This window comes from Psammomys obesus, unplaced genomic scaffold (assembly GCF_907164565.1).
Source record: "Psammomys obesus unplaced genomic scaffold, mPsaObe1.curated_primary_1811, whole genome shotgun sequence".
In the NCBI taxonomy this organism is placed as follows: Eukaryota; Metazoa; Chordata; class Mammalia; order Rodentia; family Muridae; genus Psammomys; species Psammomys obesus.
In genome coordinates this window covers 2744250-2765554 of record NW_026596039.1, presented here as the reverse complement: position 1 = coordinate 2765554, position 21305 = coordinate 2744250, and the positions used below count along the sequence as shown (strand labels likewise).

The 21305-nt window shown below is 46.0% G+C and overlaps 1 protein-coding gene and 1 pseudogene across 1 annotated transcript in view; both read right to left on the bottom strand.

Annotated features, from left to right (window-relative positions):
• Window positions 1–21305, bottom strand: part of Clmp (CXADR like membrane protein) — a 99791-nt gene that overhangs the window by 63303 nt on the left and 15183 nt on the right. The gene's annotated exons all lie outside the window — the stretch shown is intronic.
• LOC129687845 (5S ribosomal RNA) lies at window positions 744–862 on the bottom strand (annotated as a pseudogene).

The window sequence follows — 21305 nt, the reverse complement described above, 5'->3', positions numbered from 1 at the left end:
GGCTCTCACGTCAGCCCCTGGGCCACCCTGGGATTGCAGGCAAGTCACGTATTGCTTCTCAGCCTCTAAGTGTCCTTCCAATTATAGCCTGCTGTCTCATCAATCAGAGAGAGCAATCCCTTTTAATGAGTTAGCTAGCTAACATTCAGCGTGCCTAGATAATATAATGCTGCAATCTTGATAAAATGCTTCTCTCTTAGAAGCATGCTCAAGAGCAATAACTATGGTAGGGAATTTAGGCTTTGTGCACGCAGAAGGTTTACATGTGTATGAATGCATGCATGCATGCGTGTATGTATGTATTAGTGGGGATTGAATTCAGGAGTCCCTTACAGGCTAGGTGCCTGCTCTGCCATTGAGCTACATGCTCAGCACTACCATATGCATGCCTTTACAAAACATTGTCTTTCTAAGCATACAGAGTAATAGGGTTCATTCTGTCATTTTCATCCATATATTTCATTGTACTTTGCTCTTTATTTACCCTCCTCGCTCACTGCCCTCTTCCAGTCCTTCCACCCACTTCTTTCTGTTTCCTCTGCTCAAATAGCCCCCTTTCTACTTTCATGTCATTTGTATCTCCCTTCCTTAACACCTCTTCTAATGTCTTCTGGCCTTCTTTCTTTCTTCCTTTCTTTCCTTTCTCTTTCTTTCTTTCTTTCTTTCTCTCTTTCTTTCTTTCCTTTCTCTCTCTCTCTCTTTCTCTCCCTTTTTTTCTTCTGTCTCCTTCTTCTTTTTTAAAAAGTCAACCACACCTGGTGTTTCCAGGCGGTCTCTCACCCAAGTACTAACCAGGCCTGAACCTTCTTAGCTTCCAAGATCAGCCAAGATTGGGTGTGTTCAGGGTGGTATGGTCGTAGACTGGTTTTTACTTTCAGAAGCCTGCACCTCTTATGTTGATATATGAGAAAAAGCAGGTAGCATTAGTCTGGGTCTGCTTCAGCCTGTAAAAAAATTATTTTGGGATTGGATCTCATAATCTATCTGCTTGAGCTTTCCTAGTTTCTGAATTAAAGGTGACTATGGAAGACTTATATGTAGCTTTCTACTTCTAGACACTAGACCTGGCCCAGATAATTCTGGCTTGATCTGAAGGTGTCGCAACCCTTGGTGGACCGATCTCTTGCTGAGGCTTCACTGCCTTCTTTAACAAGAAACTCCTCATATAATTTCTCATGCGCATCTTGCTGTTGGGTGAACAGCTTTAATTTTGCAGTAAATCACAAAGCCAGGAGCCAGCACAGATATTTACAGCCCCTAAATTCAATTGTTGCTCTCATATTTTGCTCTCTGAAGCACAGGGGATTTGGTATGAGGCAGATCTGGTTTTGAAATCGGCTTTCTTCCTTCCAGGCAAGTGACTTCTCCCCTCCTACCCTGGGGTGGGTTACTACATAGTGTTAGCAATTCAGAGGTAGCATCAGCATTAACAAAGATTACTCATGAATGGCTTTGTCCTGTGCGGCACTAGGGAATAGTGAATATTAGTGGTGACCACTGGAAGGTCCTTGGATAATTCATGGAGCTTCCTTTTAGCCAGACATTCTGTGCAGTGCTGAGATACAAATAAAAGACAGTCCGAGGAAGTTAGTAAAGTAGTTGGATGCAAGCTTAATTCTAAGACATTTGGAAAAGGTAGGGAAGACTCCAGATCTGTCAAAACATTAAAGAAATGAATGTGTTTACATTCTGGATATGCACGTGTGCTATTAAAATAAATGATAAAAACAGTTTCTGGATGATCTTCCCAAAACTCATTCTCCTTGGGAATTATATCTTTACCTGCAGAGGTGTGAGTCTGTGGGTCCTCCAGAATGTGTGCATACCAAATTACCAAAGAACAGTATGAGAGCCTTTTGAGGCCATCACAAAAACTGAACTACAGACCACCAAGAAGGGAGCTTGCACCTGACACCAAGAGGGGGCTGGGAACAGAGCGGTGGCGGTTGAGAAGGGTCGATGTGGATCACTGGGCTACAGGAGCCAATGATGGCCTCCTCCAGGTAGGCATGGGAAGCATCTCCACAAGCTTCACAGCTGGCTGAGAACAAGTCTCTCGTGGGGATGGAGTCCACAGACGCATCAAGTTGGTTTGCTATGGCAGTTTTAGTTTCTGTTGGCTTTTCTTTGCAGCTTCGATCTGGAGGTAATTTTCTCACGCTTAACAGAATAGGGCTCTAGTGACTGACAGTTACAAGGTGGTGAAGTAAGTGTTTGCCAAGATGGTGGTGAGATGCCCAGGTGTGCAGGGAACACACAGGAGGGTGATTTCAGAGGGCAGCTGTGATAATCTGAGTCTGCAAGGCAGCAGAGGAGTCTTCTGTAAGACTTTGCCAATCCACTCAGTCTGTTGATGATGGTCGCTTTCAAATCTGTTCTTTGGTATCTAGCGCCACAGGGGAAAAGATGAACTTACCAGTCTTTTTTCATAGCTACCAGACTTCATTCCCCCCCCTCCTGATGGGGGGATGAACTTATTTTTACAAATGGAACACTTTTGCACCTTGTTATTATAATTATGCATTCTTTCTAAACACTTGAAGAACCTAAAGGTAGAAATTGGTGCTAATAATTTATTGCAATAATCCAACTGTACCCTATGAATTTAACGCCTTTCTCACAAAGGTAAATTATTGATGAGGAAGCGAGTTTTGCTGAGCGTCTTTGCTTCACTTTCTGTGCCTTCCCTGAGGCCAGCCCACATGACCACGGTGTATTTCGAGAGAAAATCACAGCGCACAGCAGCTATGTAACTGGAGATTCCTGGGAGCAGAGGTCGAATCCTGTGGAATGGTTCTGCATGGTTCGTGCCAGAGATGAGACCCTGACTTACTGATTTCCTAAGATGGGTGGAGCGCCCTGGTCCTGCTTGCTGTCTTTTTTTTTTTTTTTTTGAACCTTCGTCTTCCTCCTCTGATGCTTTCCTGTTTACTCTCTGAAATGATCAGGGTTAAATTTCCTAGGATTTCCTCAGCCAGCAACACCACCCAGAGGTCAGAGGAGGCAGTTACTGAGTTTAGGTGAAAGGCTGTCCCCTGGGCTCTCCCCCTGCCATCCGAAGAAGCACACTCAAACCTTAATCTCCAGTCACAAACTACCTACCATCTGGGGAGGGGGCTCTAAGACAGGTGCAACAAGTAATTTAAACCATTAAATATTTATCAAACCTTTGCCATGTGCCAGGCTTGCCAGCCTGCACATGAGACTCGCTGATTTATTTTTCTTTCTTGCTATCTTTTCTTTTGTGTATAGAATGGCTGGATCTTATCCCCTAGAGCAGCTGTCTTCCAAGCAGTTTTCAGTGGCAACATCACCTGGAAATCTGTTCTGCACGTAAACTCTTGGCTTTAATCTTGCTAGAAGTGGGTTCCAGCTGTCTGTGCCTCACTCTCCCTGCAGGTGTGAGGATATTTGTAAGCTCAAGTCCTGGGCCATGCGGCCGTTTGGGCACCTGGAGATTCACAAAGCTGTGTAGAGTATGTGGCTATGGAGCCAGGATAGGGGGCCATCGTGCTGTTAAATTGTGAGTCAAAGAATATGGCCCCTGCCATGGAGAAGCTCACACTTCAGTGGGATGATGTTAATCCAAATGTCATTAGATGCCATGGAATAGCTCTACCCAAGAGGAAATCTCCAGAGGAGCTGGGGCTCACCCTAAAACTGAGCAGGATTCCAAAGAAGTTTCGGGAAAAATCACATAGAGGAAAAAGATGAGCAAAATGGCCAGAGGCAGGGAAGAGTGAGAAGACCAAACAACAGCCTGCTCTTCACACCGTCTTGAAGGCATTCATGTATTCATTCAACAAACATCTCCCAAGCGTCCACTCTTACAGCTGATTGTTGATTTATAGTTCAGTGACTCCCCAAAAGGCTTTGGGGTGATTTAAAACACATCCACAAACAGGAAGATAAGTAATGTAAATAGAACGTAAAGCCATTAAGAGATTCTGGGGAATAGTTTCTCAGGCACCTGGGATGGATTAATTGAAAGCTTGCTGGGAGCAGGCACTGCAGAGGTGCTGTGGGCTTTATTGAGTGAGAGGAAGTAGCTTACGAGTCCACAGGGAGGACAAAAGTCTACATAAGAAACCGCATTTAGGCAGAGAGCTTTGGAACTTTCCAGATAGCTGCGGAGAGTAGTGCCAGTGCTCAGGAGAAGGGAGAAAGTTTGAACACAGAACAGGAGGTCGGAGGTACAGTTAGAAGCAGGAAGGGGTGCCAGTGAGATGAAAAATGGTCATAAAGTTCCCAAAGGCAAAGCAGCAACCCAGATGAAGGGCGGGACAAGCCAGTGGGAATAGAGCAAGTTCCTGCCGGAAAGCCCTAGCCCAGCCTGACAGCATCTTATCCACAGGTGCAGGGATTTCAGTCCAGCTTGCTAGTCAGCAATACTCCCTCAGAGTGTATTTGTGAGGGGGTGGGGTGGGGTAAGGTGGGAAACATTGTAAAAAATATAATTTAGGAAGTTTCATTTAGCACACACACGTAGGATGGAGTGGGAAAAGAGAGGTGCACAGGGGAGACCTATGAGGAGGCCGAGCCTGGGTCTAGACAGCTAGGGAAGAAGGAAGCGTGGCCTGAGCAGGAGACGCAGGAACTAGGGGAAAGGAAGCGAGTGGGAGAGATGCTCTGTGGTTATCACCTACAGCTTGCTGCTTCAGGTGTGGGCCCCGTAGCACCAGCATCTGGGAGCGAGTGGGCGGCACCTCCAGTCCCACCCGGATTCTGCTGAATCCAAACCTGTAGTTTTACTAAAGCCCTGGATGACACATAGCAACGCAAAGGGTCCCTACTGGCCGCTGGGGACTGACAGCTTGCTGTGTGTGTGAAAGAAGTGGGAGGAGGGGCGGGGAATCCCACTGCAGCATCATGTGTCTCCAAGGTTAGGTCATAAGGTCTTAGTGGAGGATCACAATCAGTTCCGAGTGAAGCTGGGAGGGCCAGCTGGCTGGCTGATAAGTTCTGAGACCAATAGCAAAAAGGGATCAGGGCATTTATGCTTAATTTTTGTATCTTTATGTCAGACTATTTTTTTCAGTAAAGCCACTTCAGTCACACTGTACAGCATCTAGAATTCTTCTGCCAAATGGAGAAATGACAATATTGTCCAAAAGTTTTCTAACAAGAAAATCCAAATCTGTTGTTTCTTTGCCATTGCCACATTGAAGTGGCAGCACATTCCGCCATGTTTTCAGTGTCTGCTCTGATAATTCTAGGCAAATAAATACTAACGTACCAATTTGAAGTTATGCTTGATCTGGGGGTGGAGGTGGTCGAGTGTCAGGGAACTTGCCTAGTGTGTATGAAGGCCTGGGTTTGATATCTAGCATAGCCAAGCTCAGAGGCTTATACTCGGGAGCTGGAAGCAGCAGTAGTCAGAGTTCAAGGTCACTCACAGCTACATATTGAGGTCAAGGCCCACAGGAATAAGTGAGATTCTATCTCAAAATTTTGTGCTTGTGTGTGTGTGTAACTGAGACAGATACTTAAATCATCTGGACTATTTTACTTGTTTGTTCATTCACCACCCTCAACTGACCCTCCCAGGTTTCAATATCTTAATGAAGGCATTAAAATTAGTCGTAACTCACTGATTTGCTGTGATCAAAAAGCTGATCTAGCTAAGAGTACATCTGAACACAGCCCATGAAGCACTGTGACGCTTTGAGGCACATCACATCACTCTTGCTTGGACCTTTGCCTCGTCTGAGAAGAGACAACTTTGAGTATTTTTCTGTCCCCAGGATTGAACACAGTGTCAGCTATGTAATATAAGAACTGCAAAATAAATTTGGATGACTAAATGAAGTCATACTTGCAACAAGGGGCTTTTAAAAGGTGATAATAAACTCCTTTAAAAGTTAGTAAAAGTAACCACATGTTCCTCGGACTTGAAGCCAACCAGGGATTTGTTGTGGTTTTCAAGACAGGGTTTCTCTTTGTAGCCTTGGCTGTCCTGGAACTCACTCTGTAGGCTATGCTGGCCTCAAACTCACAGACTCACATCAACCTCACAAAGGTCTGCCTGCCTCTGCCTCCCCAACTGCTGGATCATAGGTGTGTGCTGCCATGCCCAGCTGGGAATTATTATTTTTTTTAAATATTTATTTATTTATTATGAATACAATGTCTGTCTGCATGTACATCTGCATGCCAGAAGAAGGCACCAGATCATAACCATTATAGATGGTTATGAGTCACCATGTGGTTGCTGGGAACTGATCTCAGGACCTCTGGGAAGAGCAGCCAGTGCTCTTAACCTCTGAGCCATCTCTACAGCTCTGGGAATTATTTTTTAATCCTTTATTTATTTTTATTTTATGTGCATTGGTGTTTTCCCTGCATATATGTCTGTATAAGGGTGTTGGATCCCCTGGAACTGAAGTTACAGAGCTGCCATGTAGGTGCTGGGAATTGAACCCAGGTCCACTGGAAGAACAGCCAGTGCTCTCAACCACTGAGCCATCTTTCCAGTCTCAACCAGGAAATTTTGCGACAAGAGTATATTATCATTTGGCTGAGGAAGAAAGGATGTCATAACAGAAGGGTAGTGATCGCTGCCAAGTTCTAGAAAAAGCAACTATAGAATTGTGATGTTGACAGCATCACTCAATGCTGTGCATGAGACAGGGTGTGCTATCAAAAACTGACACCTCTTAAAAAAGAGACAGCTTTCCTATTTTTTATTAGCTTGATGAGAGGACCTAAAACTAAAACCCAAAACCCCTAGAGCAACTTCTGCTCTGTCACCAGCCTCCTGAGGACATGGCATCTTCCAGGAGGACAATGCTCTAAGCAAGGACCTAACCTTGGTTTAAACAGGCTGCTAAAAACAGCTAGAAGTCTGAAGCCCAGCTCTTTATATAATAACTCTGAAACCCTGAGCAGGTCACTTATCTCTCAGATCCTTGTTTTTTCACTTGTAAAATCAGAATAAAACTGACCTAACTTCTCCGCTTTATAAAAGATTTGTATAAAGCCCCTTAATGTTTATAAACCCAGTGTCTGGTACTTTACCCATTCTTGCCCTTGGCTATCCTTCACCCCAATCCTAGATGCTCTTCTCATGATTAGCAAACACCTAACTGGTATTCTGTATTCTAGCAGGTGCACAGAGGTCCACAGTAGTGTCCGCGGTGACAATCCCGAAGTTCTGATTCCCTGGGGCAACAGCAGCCAGCAAGCCTTCCTATGCTTAGTAGTATTATTTGATGTTTCCAAACTTGTTAGAAATCTATAGGACTAGTCTGGTGTTGGCGGCACATACTTTTAATCCCAGCAATCAGGAGGCAGAGGCAAAAGGATCTCTGAGTTCAAGACCATCGTGTTCTACAGAGCAAATCCCAGGACAGCCAGAGCTACAAAGAGAAAACCTGTCTCAAAAAACCAAAATAAATAAGTAAAAATAAAAAAAATAATAAAATGAAGTGATAGAAAGAAATAAATAAAAGAAATCTGCACATCTACTTTTGTGGAACGTTTGTTTCTTTTCCCAACAGTGATTTGATTTGATTTGATTTGATTTCAGTGCTGGGGGTCTTTATTAGATGGTCAGCAAGCACTCTCCCACTGTGCCATCCCCAGTATGGAGCTGGATAGCTAGGCTGACCTCACTCTGACCTCATGCATCCATCCCTAAACGCCAACTGCTGGAATTACGGGCATGTGCCTCACCACCCAGTTTCCCTTTGCTCTTTTTACTCAACCCTAGTTCTTCAGGGATTTAAAAACTCTCCCCTTAATCTTTGTCGTTCTAAGAAGCAAGAGCACAGGTTACTTAGGACCCACACAGCCTGGTGCTCTCAAATCCATGGAAATGGAGGAGATGCAAAGGGTAGAACACGCGACCAGCTAATGACCACCCCAGACTGTTAACACTGCCTAGCTGTCTTTCTCCTTTCCAGACTCTGCTAAAGGTGTACTACTTTCTGTATGCATAAAAGGGTCTTGAATTACACTTAAGGAGAAAATGGAAAGCAATTAAGGGCCATAACGTCCGAATTCCTTACCACAAAACTTAATGTATATTTGCTACACGGCAAGATTCTGATAGAACTTCTGGCCTTGTCACAGGTCAGTGGGGGAAGGAATTGCTGTTGTTTTACTAAATGGGCATGATGTGCCCATCAAACGTCCTCCTCCTCCTTTAGATTTTCTTTCTCTCTCTCTTTCTTTCTTTCTTTCTTTCTTTCTTCTTCTTCCCTCCCTCCCTCCCTCCCTCCTTTCTTTCTTTCTTTCTTTCTTTCTTTCTTTCTTTCTTTCTTTCTTTCTTTCTTTCTTTCTTTCTCTCTCTCTTTTTCTTTCTCTCTCTGTATCTCTCTCCCTTCCTCCCTCCCTCCCTCCCTCCCTTCCTTCCTCCCTCCCTCCTTCTCTTCCTTCCTTTCTTCCTTTCCTTCCTCCCTCCCTCCCCCTCCCTCCCTCTCTCCTTCCTTCCTTCCTTCCTTCCTTCCTTCCTTCCTTCCTTCCTTCCTTCCTTCCTTCCTTCTGTCATGTGTGAGTATTTTGCCTACATGTACATATGTGTACCATGTGAATGCTTGTTGCCTCAAAGATTAGAAGAGGGCATCAGATTCCGGGGGAACTAGGTTACAGGTGGTTGTAAACTATCATGTGGGTGTTGGGAATAGAACTGGGGTCCTCTGCAAGAGCAGCTAGGGATTTTAACCCCTGAGCCACATCTATCCCTCACACTTTCTGCTGAAGAACCACATTCCTGCCTGTAGAATAGCACTGCTGTTGGGTTTGCCCAGGGAAGCTTCTTGCAGTGGTCACCGCAGAGGCCTGTAACTGACCAGCGTGAGGAATCAGTAATCACTGAGCCACAAATGGGACATCAACATCATCTTTCTCCAAGGCTTGTGGAAGAAGCGGCAGAAAGAATGGAAGAGCTGAAAGAAGGTGGGGCATGTGGAATAGAATGATGACTTCCAGACAGGATGTGGCTACTGCACTCTTGAACTGACAGTGGCTTTGATTACTTGTGCAAGATCTAAACAAGACTGGGCTCCCTAATGTGCTATTGTGGAAGAATGAAGAGCTCACGGGGTCCTGCTTCCCCACCGAGGATTTCTACACAGTTAATGATAGATGAAGGGAAGGCGAGGTATTTTCTTCAGTGCTGTAGCCACTGGTAAAGTGCCCGAGCTTCGGTAAATGAGCCCTCACTTATAAGCTAAGCAACTGTCTTAGTTCCTGTTCTACTGCTGTGAGGAGACACGGTGAGCAAGGCCGCTTAAAGGAGAAAGCATAATTAGTGCGGTCTTCTTACAGTTTCAGGGGTTAGTCCATATTGGGAACTATGGCAGCAAGCAGGCAGCTGTGGGGCCGGAGCAGTCGCTGACAGCTCTATTATCATCTGAAAGTTGCAGGCAGAAAGAGAGAGAAACTGGGCTTGACTTGGGCTTTTGAACAAGCAAAGCCCATTTCTAGTGAAACACCTCCTCCAACAAGGCCACACCTACTCCCTGAAGGACACACCTCCTAATCCTTTCCAAACAATTCTGATAACTGGAACCAAACATTCAAGTATATGAGCCTATGGGGCTGTTCTCATTCAAACCACACACACACACACACACACACACACACACACACACACACACACTAGAAGAAAGGTTAATGAAGAAGAGGAAAGTGACTAGTGGGAAGAGGAAAAGAGGGATTGATATGATGAAAATGCATTGTGTACATGTCAGAAAATGCCACAGTGAAACCCATTATTATGTATAATCAATATATGTTAATATTATTTGTAAGCACGACTCTTCCTTTTGTTCCACTTTCCAACTTTCTGTCATGATTTGGACCCTGAGTGCGGCAAAACCAACAGGCCAGGCCAGGCCAGGCCATGCCAGGCTGGATGTGCCTCCTTGTGTGAAAACGGAAAGTAGGCAAGTGGTTTGTTCTCGCCCTTCAAGCCTGAAGGGGGAGCAGCTGGGCCCACATTTCGCAAAATAGGTTTTTGGATAGAAGGAGGGTTTTTTGTAGTTACTGCCCGCCTCTGCAGGCACCAGGTGCCTCTTCTCCAACTTCATCTCTTTGCCCAATGCCAGGGTTCTGCTCTCTTCAGTGGGGTTGACTATAAATGGTCATCAAGGGGAGGCAGCCAGAATGCCAAGAGCTATGAGCCTGACAGAACTTGTGTATCAGCCTGACAGCTTCAATAGCCCAGAGTCTGTGAGGAATCCCAAATAGCCTGCTTCCTTCCTCCTCAACCACAGCCTGCCTGCCTGCCTCTTGGCCTTGTTTAAACAGGGCAAGAGCAGGCTGTGTTTGCACTCAGAAGCCAGTGACCTTTCCCCAGTGTGGGAGGACAGGTCAGTAAGACTGCCCAGCCTGAATGAGAGCTGCTTTCCTGCCTGCAGGTCTGCCTGACTTTGAGACATGCAATGGCAGGGTTTTCATTATCTGCTCAAAGTAAGACCTGTGTTCACAGCTGCTGTGGACCTCTTGTGTCCAAGGGTAGTGATCATTACAACTCACATTCCAGTGTGCCAGGCTTAGTGCTAAGTACTTTGGGAGTAATGAGCATAGGGCATTTAGCACACAACTTGGCACACAGGAAGTACTCAGTAAGTGATAGCTACTGTCATTGATAGTATTTTTTAAATTTTTAAAAATTACTTAATTTAAAAAATTTTCAATTTGTTTATTTAATTGTTTTACGTGGAAGAGTATTTTCCATGTATGTATGTATGTATGTATGTATGTATGTATGTATGTATGTATGTGCACCACAGATATTCCTAGTGCCTATGGAAGTCAGAATAGGGGACTGGAGTTGTGAGCCACAATATAGGCGCTGGGAATCGAATCTAGGTCCTTTGCAAGAGCAGCATGGAGTCTTACCCACTGAGCTGTCCTTCCAGCCTGTAATTTACTTATTTTTATTTTATGTACATGGGTGCTTTGCATGTGTGTAAGTCTGTGCACCACGTGCTGGCAATGTCTGAGGAGGCGAGAAGAGAGTGCCACATCCCTGGAATAGGCGTTAGAGTTGTTAACTGCTACGTGAGCCCTCTGGAAGAGCAGCCTGTGCTCCTGACCACTGAGTGGCCTCTCCAGTCCCATGAACAATCTTTTTAAAAATGAAAAAAAAAATCACATTTACTTATTGTGCATATATGTGTGTGTGCCTGCATAATTGTATGCCATCGTACATACACAGGCCAGGGGACAACCTGCAGGAGTTGGTCCTCTCCTTCCACCGTGAGGTCCTGGGGATTGAGCTCAGGTTGTCAGGCTTGGAGGCACACCTCCGCCCGCTTCACTATTTCGCCGACCCTCGTCAATAATATTTTAAAGTTTTAATCCATTCATTCATTAATTTTTTGAGACAGGGTTTAGCCAAGTAATCCTAGGTGGTCCGAAAGAGATCAGCCTGACTCTGCCTTCCAAGTGCTATTTAAAAGTAGGTGCCATTATCCCCGGTTCTCTCTCTCAAAAAAAAAAAAAAAAAAAAATCCTACAGAGCATTCTCTGAGGTCTTTTTTACCCCTTTGCTTTTGGCAGCACAGTGCTCTGAAAGCAGAAGGTCCCTTTGTATCTACAGTTTATCTTATTTTTAAATTCTGTGTACATGAGTGTTTCCACACGTATGTGTGCCTGGGCTCGCAGAATCCAGAAGGCATCAGATTCCCTGGAGCTGGGGTTAAAGGGAGTTGTGCACAACGTGAGTGCTGGGATCTGAACTCCCTGAAGGCAGTGCGTGATTTGAACTGCTGAGCCATCTCCCCAGCCCTAGAAAGTCCTCTTTTAAACTCACCGCAGGCTGCCAACATGCTGAGATCAGCAGCGAAATCAGGATTTGGGAAAACGTTTCCTTCGGCGTCATCAGATCCAAAAAACAGTTGAGCTGAAAATCCGCCCCATCACTCATTTCTTTGCCCCACCCCCTTCACTAGACAGCACCCAGTAACAGACATCAGACGGACCCTCTCCGTCTACAGTGGATCCGAGTGGCTTCATTTAGGAGTTTTCTCTGAGACCCTTTCTTTCCACACATGGAAATCAGAGTGCCGGTAGAGCTGCTTAGCTTAGATGTAGGAATGTTGGGATCTGGAACTTGGGGGCGGACGGCTGTTTTCTCCTTGTCACTCAGCTGCCCTGGGTGTCCTGACAAGGCAGGTAAGTTAAGCAAGCCATCTGTTAGTACCTTCCCAAATCCACTCTCTTCCTTTCTTTCCAAGCTCTCTCCTTCCACGGAGCCCTCCGGGATGAGCTCAGATCAAGTGGCACTTCCTTCCAGTCCCACCCCATCTCTGTGAAATTTACAAGGTTTCTGAACTGCTAATTGTGTTCCCACGTACAATTCTCAGATGTTGACACTGACTGAGCTATACCTTTTAGCATTGTATTCCTTTCTGATTTGCAAATCCCATTAGACCAGGAGTCTTTTAAGAACATAAAGTCCTGGGTCTCCTCATCTCCCAAGCCTCTCACCCCAGCCCTGCTCCACTCCTGCTCCTGCTTCCCCTGGGCTGTACAGAATCTATGTACGATGCTGTGTCCGCGCATCCTTTGGGATCAAACATATGAGATTGTAATGGGGCACCCCCGGCCTTCAGAGATCTTTAATACGAGGGTCCACCACAAGGAAAGCATGGAACTCTGCACCCCCAAAGACCACGTGTCTAATTTTTGCACTCTGAAGATGAGCCGCTAGGCTCCCGATGGGGAACATCCTTACAGCAATGGAGCTCCCCGGACACAGCTGACTCCGGAGGTCCAGGGGGAGGTACAAAGTGAAGGATGTTCTCTTTGGCTATGAGGGCCTCCGGGACTCCCAGGGGTACCACACTAGCCTCATATATATTTATGTGAACTTAAGATGCTAATGAGTGTTGTGGAGCCAAGCGCCCCACTGCGTTTTATGAGCAATTGGTTCTACTCTTAACATCGGCTTCTCTGTGTGCAAGGCTGTAGGTTCAAATTGCAGATCTGAGCTTGGGAGTGCAGCTGACATGGACACCTGCCAGGCCCACAGCAGCATCAGAGGGGCTCCAGCAGGAAGCACAGCCAAATGCACTGCAGCCTTGGCCTGGCTGAGGCCAGCTTGTCCATCTCCCAGGGTCTGAGAGGCAGTGCCTGACATCGGTTAGATGGGGGAGTTTGGGGGACCCCATTGCGAAGGGATCCCTGCCCCCACCACTTATCCTTTCCAATGCTCAAACCCTGTGGAAGCTCCTCCCTAACAGACCAGCTTTGCCTTTTGCCCTGATGTGGGGCCTGAAGATCAGTTCATTGTCATCTTATAGACCATCGCCCTAGTGCTGCCTGATGCCACCGTGGTTCTAGGTCAGTGGTCCAGTTCAGTCTGTTTGTCATCAGACAGTGACTCTATGCCAGGCACCAGGCACAGTGAGATGAATGAGTCAAACTTCTTTCTCTGAAATATGTGGTGTGGGGACATTCATAGTGTTTGCCGAAATGGAGCGATGAGCAAGCATGTGCTTCTTAAGGAAGGGCAGCAAAGAGCAGTCGCCCGGCTTGGGAATGATGAGTAAGGTTTCCCAGGAGGACTAACTCCTGAGCTTGGCCCCAAAGGTCAAGTAATTATGTTCTAGGTATCAAAAGAGGGGGAGGGAGGCTTGGGAGATGGCTCAATTGGTACGGTAAAAAGCTAAGCCTGACAGGACGTGAATGCAGGCACACACACATATGCACACACATGAATACATGGACAGGGGTGGGCAGAGGGATGGAAGGGCATCCACAGGAAAGGGAAGAACTTGCTTGGAAACCAGACTTGAAAGGCTCTGGCCTGTGTGGTGAACATGCTGAGTAAGCTCGAACCGGACTTCCCAGTCAGGAGGCAACAGGTAGCCAAGGTCTGCCCTGAGCCCAGAGAGAGACCGATCGGCTCACCAAAAGGATGTGCCTGTGTATGAGAAGTGGCCTGGGAAGGGTGAGTCCAGGGCACGGAGGGTGGTTATGGATTCTCGTACTAATTCAAGCAAAAGAAAGAGCTATTTGAGGACGGAAGGCACATAAACTCTTGGCAATTATTAAATAAACTTGGATAATAAGGACAAAACTACAAAATAATAATCAACTACATTCATTCATTAAAAAAATAATTCATTTTTATTTCATGCGTTTTTAGCTGCCTGTATGTCTGTGAGAAGGTATCAGATCCTGGAATGACAGACAGTTGTGAGCTGCTGTGTGGGTGCTGGGAATTGAACCCAGGTCCTCTGAAAGAGCAGTCAGTGCTCTTAACCGTGGAGCCATCTCCCCAGCCCCTCCTCTTCTTAATGTTTTACTACACATTTCCTTTCAGTATTTAATTTTTTTAATATTTTATTTATCACAGGAAGTAACGGTTTCCTTCATCTATTTTCAGCCTCGAGAGCATAGACACCTTCCCCTGTTTCCAGTACTGTAGCCTTCTTACTAATCAACATTATATGACAAGCAGTTACCTAAGTCACTGAATTTCCACTTTCCTGGGGACATCCTGCTCATGGCTTTGGGTTCAGGACCAGCTGTCACCAAGCCACTTTTTTTTTTGAGGCCTTTCAGTTCATGCTGGCATTTTGCACTACTTCTTTTTGCACATCAACTTTTGGGTCAGGTAAGTTTTCTGCCTTTTACCATGCTGGACATCCAGCTGGGGACCTCATGCACAATTGGTAAGTTTCTTCTGGGGTAGCTATGCCTCCGGCCTGGTGACTGTTACAGTAGATCACGTCCTCAGCATAAGTTTCTAACAATGGAATCATTGCACCAAAATTATGCCTTTTAAATTGCTGAATCAAGCTTTTAAACTTTTCTTTAAAAGGTTTGTATTCTTTGGCATCTCTCCCGTCTTTGAATAAATGCATCTGTATTCCTGGAGTGACCGTTCAGGAGGGCCCCGGTACTGTCTCCTCACCCTTCAGGAGGTCAGTTCTTCAGGATGCATGGTCAACCTCTCCCAGAACACACACCTCTGTGGATCTGAACCAGGAGCTTCAAAGTCCATGGGTTTCCCCAAACTTCTTCAGAATAACTATCAATAAGGAAGGCATGATTAGTGAAAGTTTCTTCCTGGGACAGGGCGGTAGGTTTTGACTTCAGAATAAGCCTCATTTGTCTCTATGGAGGATACCTAGTGTCTCTCCATGGAGGGCAAGTTAGTGCCAGGTGCAGGCTGCTTCATGGTGGGAGCCGCCACGTAAAAACCCAAGTTCTGTGGGAAAACACCTGGCTCCAGCCTCTTCTTTCCTTCCTTCCTTCCTTCCTTCCTTCCTTCCTTCCTTCCTTCCTTCCTTCCTTCCTTCCTTCCTTCCTTCCTTCCTTATTTTTAAGTTAGGTCGAGAATGTGCACATCATCTCACCTGAAGAGGCCAGAGGTGTGAGATCCCTCTGCAGCTGGAGTTACAGGTGATTGTGAGCCACCTGCCATGGAGGCTGGGAATTCAATTCAGGTCCTCTGGAAGGGCAATATGAGCTCTTCACAGTTGACCCATCACTCTAGCTCTTTAGCCTGTTCTTTATGTATCTTTATTAGATCCAGACCATAACAGCAGTTGGTCTATAGAGGTGCTAGTAGTTTTACACGAACGTGCTCACACACACATACGTAGATGTGGGAGGATCTTTCTTTCAAACACGCCATCTGGAAGGTTGTATATAATAACCTCAAAGGAATCAACACACGCCTGGCTGGTTACATGTTAACGTGTGGCCTCTCATATGGAAAGTTGTGTGATTAAGGGAAAGAGCGTAGGCTAGGCAGTCAGATGCACAATGGTTTGACAGTGGTCAAGCTTTGTTACCTGCCAGAGCCGCAGCTTCCTCCTGTGTAACACTGGAGGAAGCGTGTTAAACACGCACTGTTTAACAGATTTGAAAACTGAGGCTCGGGGACAAGGCAGCTGCCTAAGATCACAGAGCTAATACACAAATGGTGCCGCCCTCCCTCTTCCCCTCCACCAGCACATGAAAATCCAAGCTTAGAACCTGAAGTGTTTTTTCTTTTCGCTGCCCTGAACGTTGAACCCCGGGGCCGTACCTACCACTGACCTACATTCCCCAGCCTAGCAGGTAAACAGGAAGCTTCAGCTTTTCACCTGAAGTAGAGGCCAAAATCTGTCCTCTGTACATTCTTCTCTAACACACATGCCACCTCATATGACTTTCCCCTTGTCCCACTTCAGGGGTAGGAGGGGATTAGACATTTCCTTTCCATAGTATGTATGTACTATAGGAATTTGTGACTGTTTTCATCTTTTCCGTAAACAGAAAGATGGCCAACTGGAAAAGATGACATTGGCCAAGATGATCTGGACAAACCACATTCTGCTTTGAATCTGGCTCCTTCTTCCTCTGTATGCAAGAGCGCTGTCTCCTGAAATATGATCTTTTATATCCCTGACATTGGGTCTCCTTGAGCTGTTTTGGTAAGTACTGAAAAAATAAACATGATCTCCCACTTGCCTCTTCCTCCGAAAGAGGTGTCTGGTCCCTGGCGAGACTTTGCAAGTGCACAACCCCACTCTCATGCTCACGGCTTCTGAAGAATGCCCCCCACCCCTGGCTACAGACAGCACCCAGAGCCCTTTAGAAGCTCTTTCTGTGTAAGGCCCTGAACGTCGCCTTTAATCCAGAAATTAGGGAAGAGTTTAAGATTTTAATAAAATGGTTCTTGAAATTTATTTAATTCATACCTCCTTACTCAACCCCACATCCCCTGCCCGTTGGCTGGAGCCATCTTGTTTGTGTTCATCGTGAAAAGTGATAGTGGGATGTTGTTCTTTTGAAAGTACAGGCAGGGAGAAGGGGCCACAGGCCTAGGATTTTTCTATTGCAGTAGCTTTTTCTTCAGTTTCCAAGCCTCACAAAGGAGGTTGGAATCATTTTTGCTTTGGCTGGATTCTGACTTGCTTGGGGGCATTGCATTTGTCAACAAAGGCTGCAAGTATGCGAGTTTTCTGGGAGTGGAGCTTGATGGGTCACATACATCAAAGAGAACTTCAAAGGAAGCCGTTTGTCATCTGGGTCCAGAATAAGTTACTCCGAAGGGTCGCATTCTAGTTTCTGTCTTCAGGTGGAAAATTTAAGGTTCGTAAAAATGTTGGCTCCTCCAGCAGTGAGTTACCCAAGAAATATCATTTAGTGATCCTGACAGTAGGGTATAAACTGGAGCAGCTAGTCCAAGTGAAAAATCTCTGTGTGCGAAAGGGAAGAAACGCACACAATGCCATGTACATATATGGAAAATGAAAGAATATCAGTAAAATACGTAGAATGATGCCTAGCATACAGTGAGTACTTAATAAATGCTAGCTGTTGTACACAGAAGGTTGTCCACGTACGGCCAGCTGCCTTCTCATGCTGGTTAAAATGCCACTTCTTTTAAGGAATTTAATAAAAGAATGCTGATTTGTGGTTTTGTTTACATCTATAGCTAGCAATATTTTAACAGCAAGTTTCTGATTTTGTGCCTGCATTTTAAATTTATTTTATTTACTTTGTTTTCCTTTTTTTACATTTAAAAAAAAATACCTATTTATTTATTCATTCACTTTACATCCCAATCATAGCCCCCTTCCTCCTCTCCTCCCAATCCCACTCTCCTTCCCTTTTCCCTGTATCTCCCTCCCTCTGCCCCCATTATTTTGTTTTTCAAGACAGGTTTCTCTGTATAGCTCTGGCTGTCCTAGAACTCAACACTGTAGACCAGGCTGGTCTTGAACTCAGAGATCTGCCTGCCTCTGCCTACAGAGTGTTGGCATTAAAGGTGTGTGCCACCACACCCAGCCTTGTGACCACATTTATTTTTGAACCTTTATGGATCCCGGCAATACAAGTCTGGGAAACACTAACCCATAACCCAGGCATTCTACTTCAAATCTAATTTGATTTACTCCGTAACTAGTGTTTCTTTTGAACAATGTAAGACCATGTGGGTCTTTCCCCATGTCTTCACTAGGAATGGATATGGCTGGGAGTCGAAAGAGACTGGGGGCAGGCAAGCTAGTGTTCTGTGGCGTTCTGTCCAAGGCCAGGACGGAACTAGCAGGATCCCAGCTGCTGAAATCTCCCATCCCCCTGACAAGTATCTAGTCTCATTCCCTCTGTCTGCTTCTTTTGTCCCCTTAGCATCTGCAGGTATGGGGAGAGATGCAGGCTCCATCTCCCCAAAGCAGCCCCACCAGGCACCTCAAACTGAGTAAACCGTGCTTGAGAGCAGACAGTGTACGTGCCTTCTTGGCTCTGCATTGCAGGTGTGAGAATCACCGTTGTGTGTCACATGGATACTCTGCGGCAAGTCTGTGAGACCCTAAGGTCAAGTCCTTCCCTGAGGCTGAGGACACATGAGTGGGTCATTCACTTGTTTCACATCCATTGAGCATTAACTGTCAGGCCCTTTGGGGATACAGAGAGGAATGAGATCAGCAACCTCCAGCTCAGAGGGCTCACCACCTAGCAGGTGGAAAAAGCCATGTGAAAAATAGCTACGTATGAAATGCCAGCCTTAAGGCAGAGGGGAGTGAGGGAGCCTCTAGGGTAAAGATGGCATTCAGGCCATTTAGGTTGTCTTAGAGCAAGCCTCAATGTCCAGTCTCCAAGGATCAGGCAGGATCAGAGATGGGCTTTCATCCACCTTCCTGAACCCCCTCCATCCCTCTGTCTGGTCTCCATGTGTATACTTGGCTATCCTGGACTTGCTCTGTAGACCAGGCTGGCCTCGAAGTCACAGTGATCTACCTTCCTCTGCCTTCCTGAGGGCTGGGATTTAAGATGAGACCCTCACTGGGTGCCATAGCTCACACTTTTGATCCCAGCACTTGGGAGGCAGAGTTAGGTAGATAGATCTCTGAGTTCAAGGCCAGCTTGGTTTACATGGTGCATTCCAGGACAGCCAGAGAAACACAGTGAGACCCTGTCTCAAACAAAACAAAACAAAACAAAACAAAACAAAACAAAACAAAACAAAACACCAAAAACCATAGCTAAAGTTAAAGAGTTTCTGGGTAGGAGGAGGATGTGAGCCGTGATGAAACAGAAAGGGTATGGCTTCTGAAGCTTCCTAGCCTGTGTTACTCAATCTCTCTGTGTTTTTTTTTCTCTTTTTTTAATTTTATGTGCATTAGTGTAAAGATGTCAGATCCCTTGGAATTGGCGTTACAGACAGTTGTGAGTTGCCATGTGGGTGCTAGGAATTGAACCCGGGCCCTTTGGAAGAACAGACAGTGCTCTTAACCACTGAGCCATCTCTGCAGCCCCCCCCCTGTGTTACTCAATCTACTCTGTGCCTCAGTTTCCACATTTGTTAAAGGTCCATGGGTACAAAGTACCCATGTTGTTTTACATGAGGTGACATGCACAGGAACATGGCAGGCATAGGGCCTGCCACAGACAAATGTTCAAAATCTCTCTTTGCCTGCAAGGTGATAAATTGCCATGGCTTCAGTTGGTGGCAGTTGCCAAGAAAGGGGACCAGCATTGTGAGAAGAAAGTCATTCCTCATGCTGAGAGCTGTGTTAGGAAGGTCTGGTTGCAATTGTTGCTGTGTGTTCAAATGGAGGACAGAGGACTAAGTCCCCGAAAGGGATTTCTGTGGGGAAGGAGGTAGGACAGGCAGCCTTGGAAGAGCTTTCAGCAAGGCTACATTTAACATGCATCAGTGAGACGGACGCCCTGGGTTCTGTCCTCACACGATGGCTTAGCTTACTCGCCAGCTCTGCAGCTTCTCCAGGACTATCCCTGTGGTACAGCAGCTTCGTCTGTCAGATGGGATCCCACAATATCTTCCCGATAGATGTGCTGTAAGCATCCAGCGAGACCATACATTGAAAGCTTTGCAGGCTTGTTTAATGACTCTTCAGCTCTGAATCACATGCAGACAGGAGCTCAAGTGACCCCACCGTGTATACACAGAGTGTTTCTGCCGGACACTGCTCCAAGCTCAGGGGTAGAGAGCAAAGGATGAAGTCCAGGCTGAGCTAGAAACTGACACAAATGTTCCCTGCACAGATATTTGTGAGGTTCTCCCTCCTCCCTGAAGTTCCTACGTTGAAATCCCATCTCTCCGTGTGATGATTTTGGGCAAGACCCTTGGAAAGTAATTAGGTCCTGAGGGGTGAGTGCCTCTTTCTACCGTGCAAGTAAGGACACACACACTCTCACACGCACACACACACACACATCAGCAATTGGCAATGCACAAGACAGCCCTCACTAGACACCAAGTCTGCCAGGAACTTGATCTTGGATGTCTCAGCCTATAAAAACACTGAGAAATACATTTTTGTTGTTTATGGGCTACTAATCTATGACAGTTTGTTACAGCAGCCTGAATAGGCTGAGATACACATAAACAGGCGTGAAAAAAAGATAGCCAAGAGTGTGGTAAACGTCAGGAAAAAAAATATATATATATATATTACATATATATATATACACACAAAGGTAAAGTGACAGTGGCGTCCAAGCAAGCAGCCATTCTGGTTAGACTGCAGAGGGAGTTCAGGGAAGGTCTTGATGAGGCAATATGTACCCTCAAACCTGAAGGGCAGAGAGCCAGCCCTGCAACCATCTGGGGAAAGAACATTCTTGGAAAGCGGGGGAGTGGAACAAAGACCCTGAGGCAGAAGCCGCTATGGCATCATTGGGGGCAGAGGTCTCAGGAGGCTTAGGCTGCACAGGTTGGGGAGCCTGGGAGATAGCAAGGCTCTGTTCATAGCGAAGGAAGTCTCAGAGGGCAGAGCAGAAGCTGGGATGCTACCAGAATGCGGGTGATGGGGGCTGTGGCTCAAACCTCAGCAGCAAAAGCTCGGCTCTCAAGTGGAGTGGAAAGAAGCCATTGGTCTGTGGCTCTCCCGTAAAAGAACACTCTAGGGCTGTGCTGCTGCAGTTTGGCAAGGGACCTAGCGAGTCTCCCTTGCAGTCTTTCCTCCTTCAGGATGGGCACAGAGACCCAGAGTGAGAGTCCCCTCTGGCTCAGCCAGTTTCTATTGCTAAAACAAAATAGTAATGCTAGTTAATATATAAACAAAAGGCATTTATTTCTAAGTGAATATCTGGAAGTACAAGATTGAGCATGTGTTCTGGTTATGGACTCATGGCACAATGTATCATGGCAAAAGTGAATGAAAGAGAGGGGGGCGATAAGGAGAGGGAGAGGGAGAAAGAAAAGAAGAGGGGGAGGGAGAGGGAGAAAGAAAAGAAGAGAGAGAGGGAACACCTAGTGAAGCAGGAAGCAGGGTCATACTTATAGCACACCTCTACTGCAGGAATTATCCAGGCTCCCTCGGTAACTTCCTTCCTTCCTTCCTTCCTTCCTTCCTTCCTTCCTTCCTTCCTTCCTTCCTTCC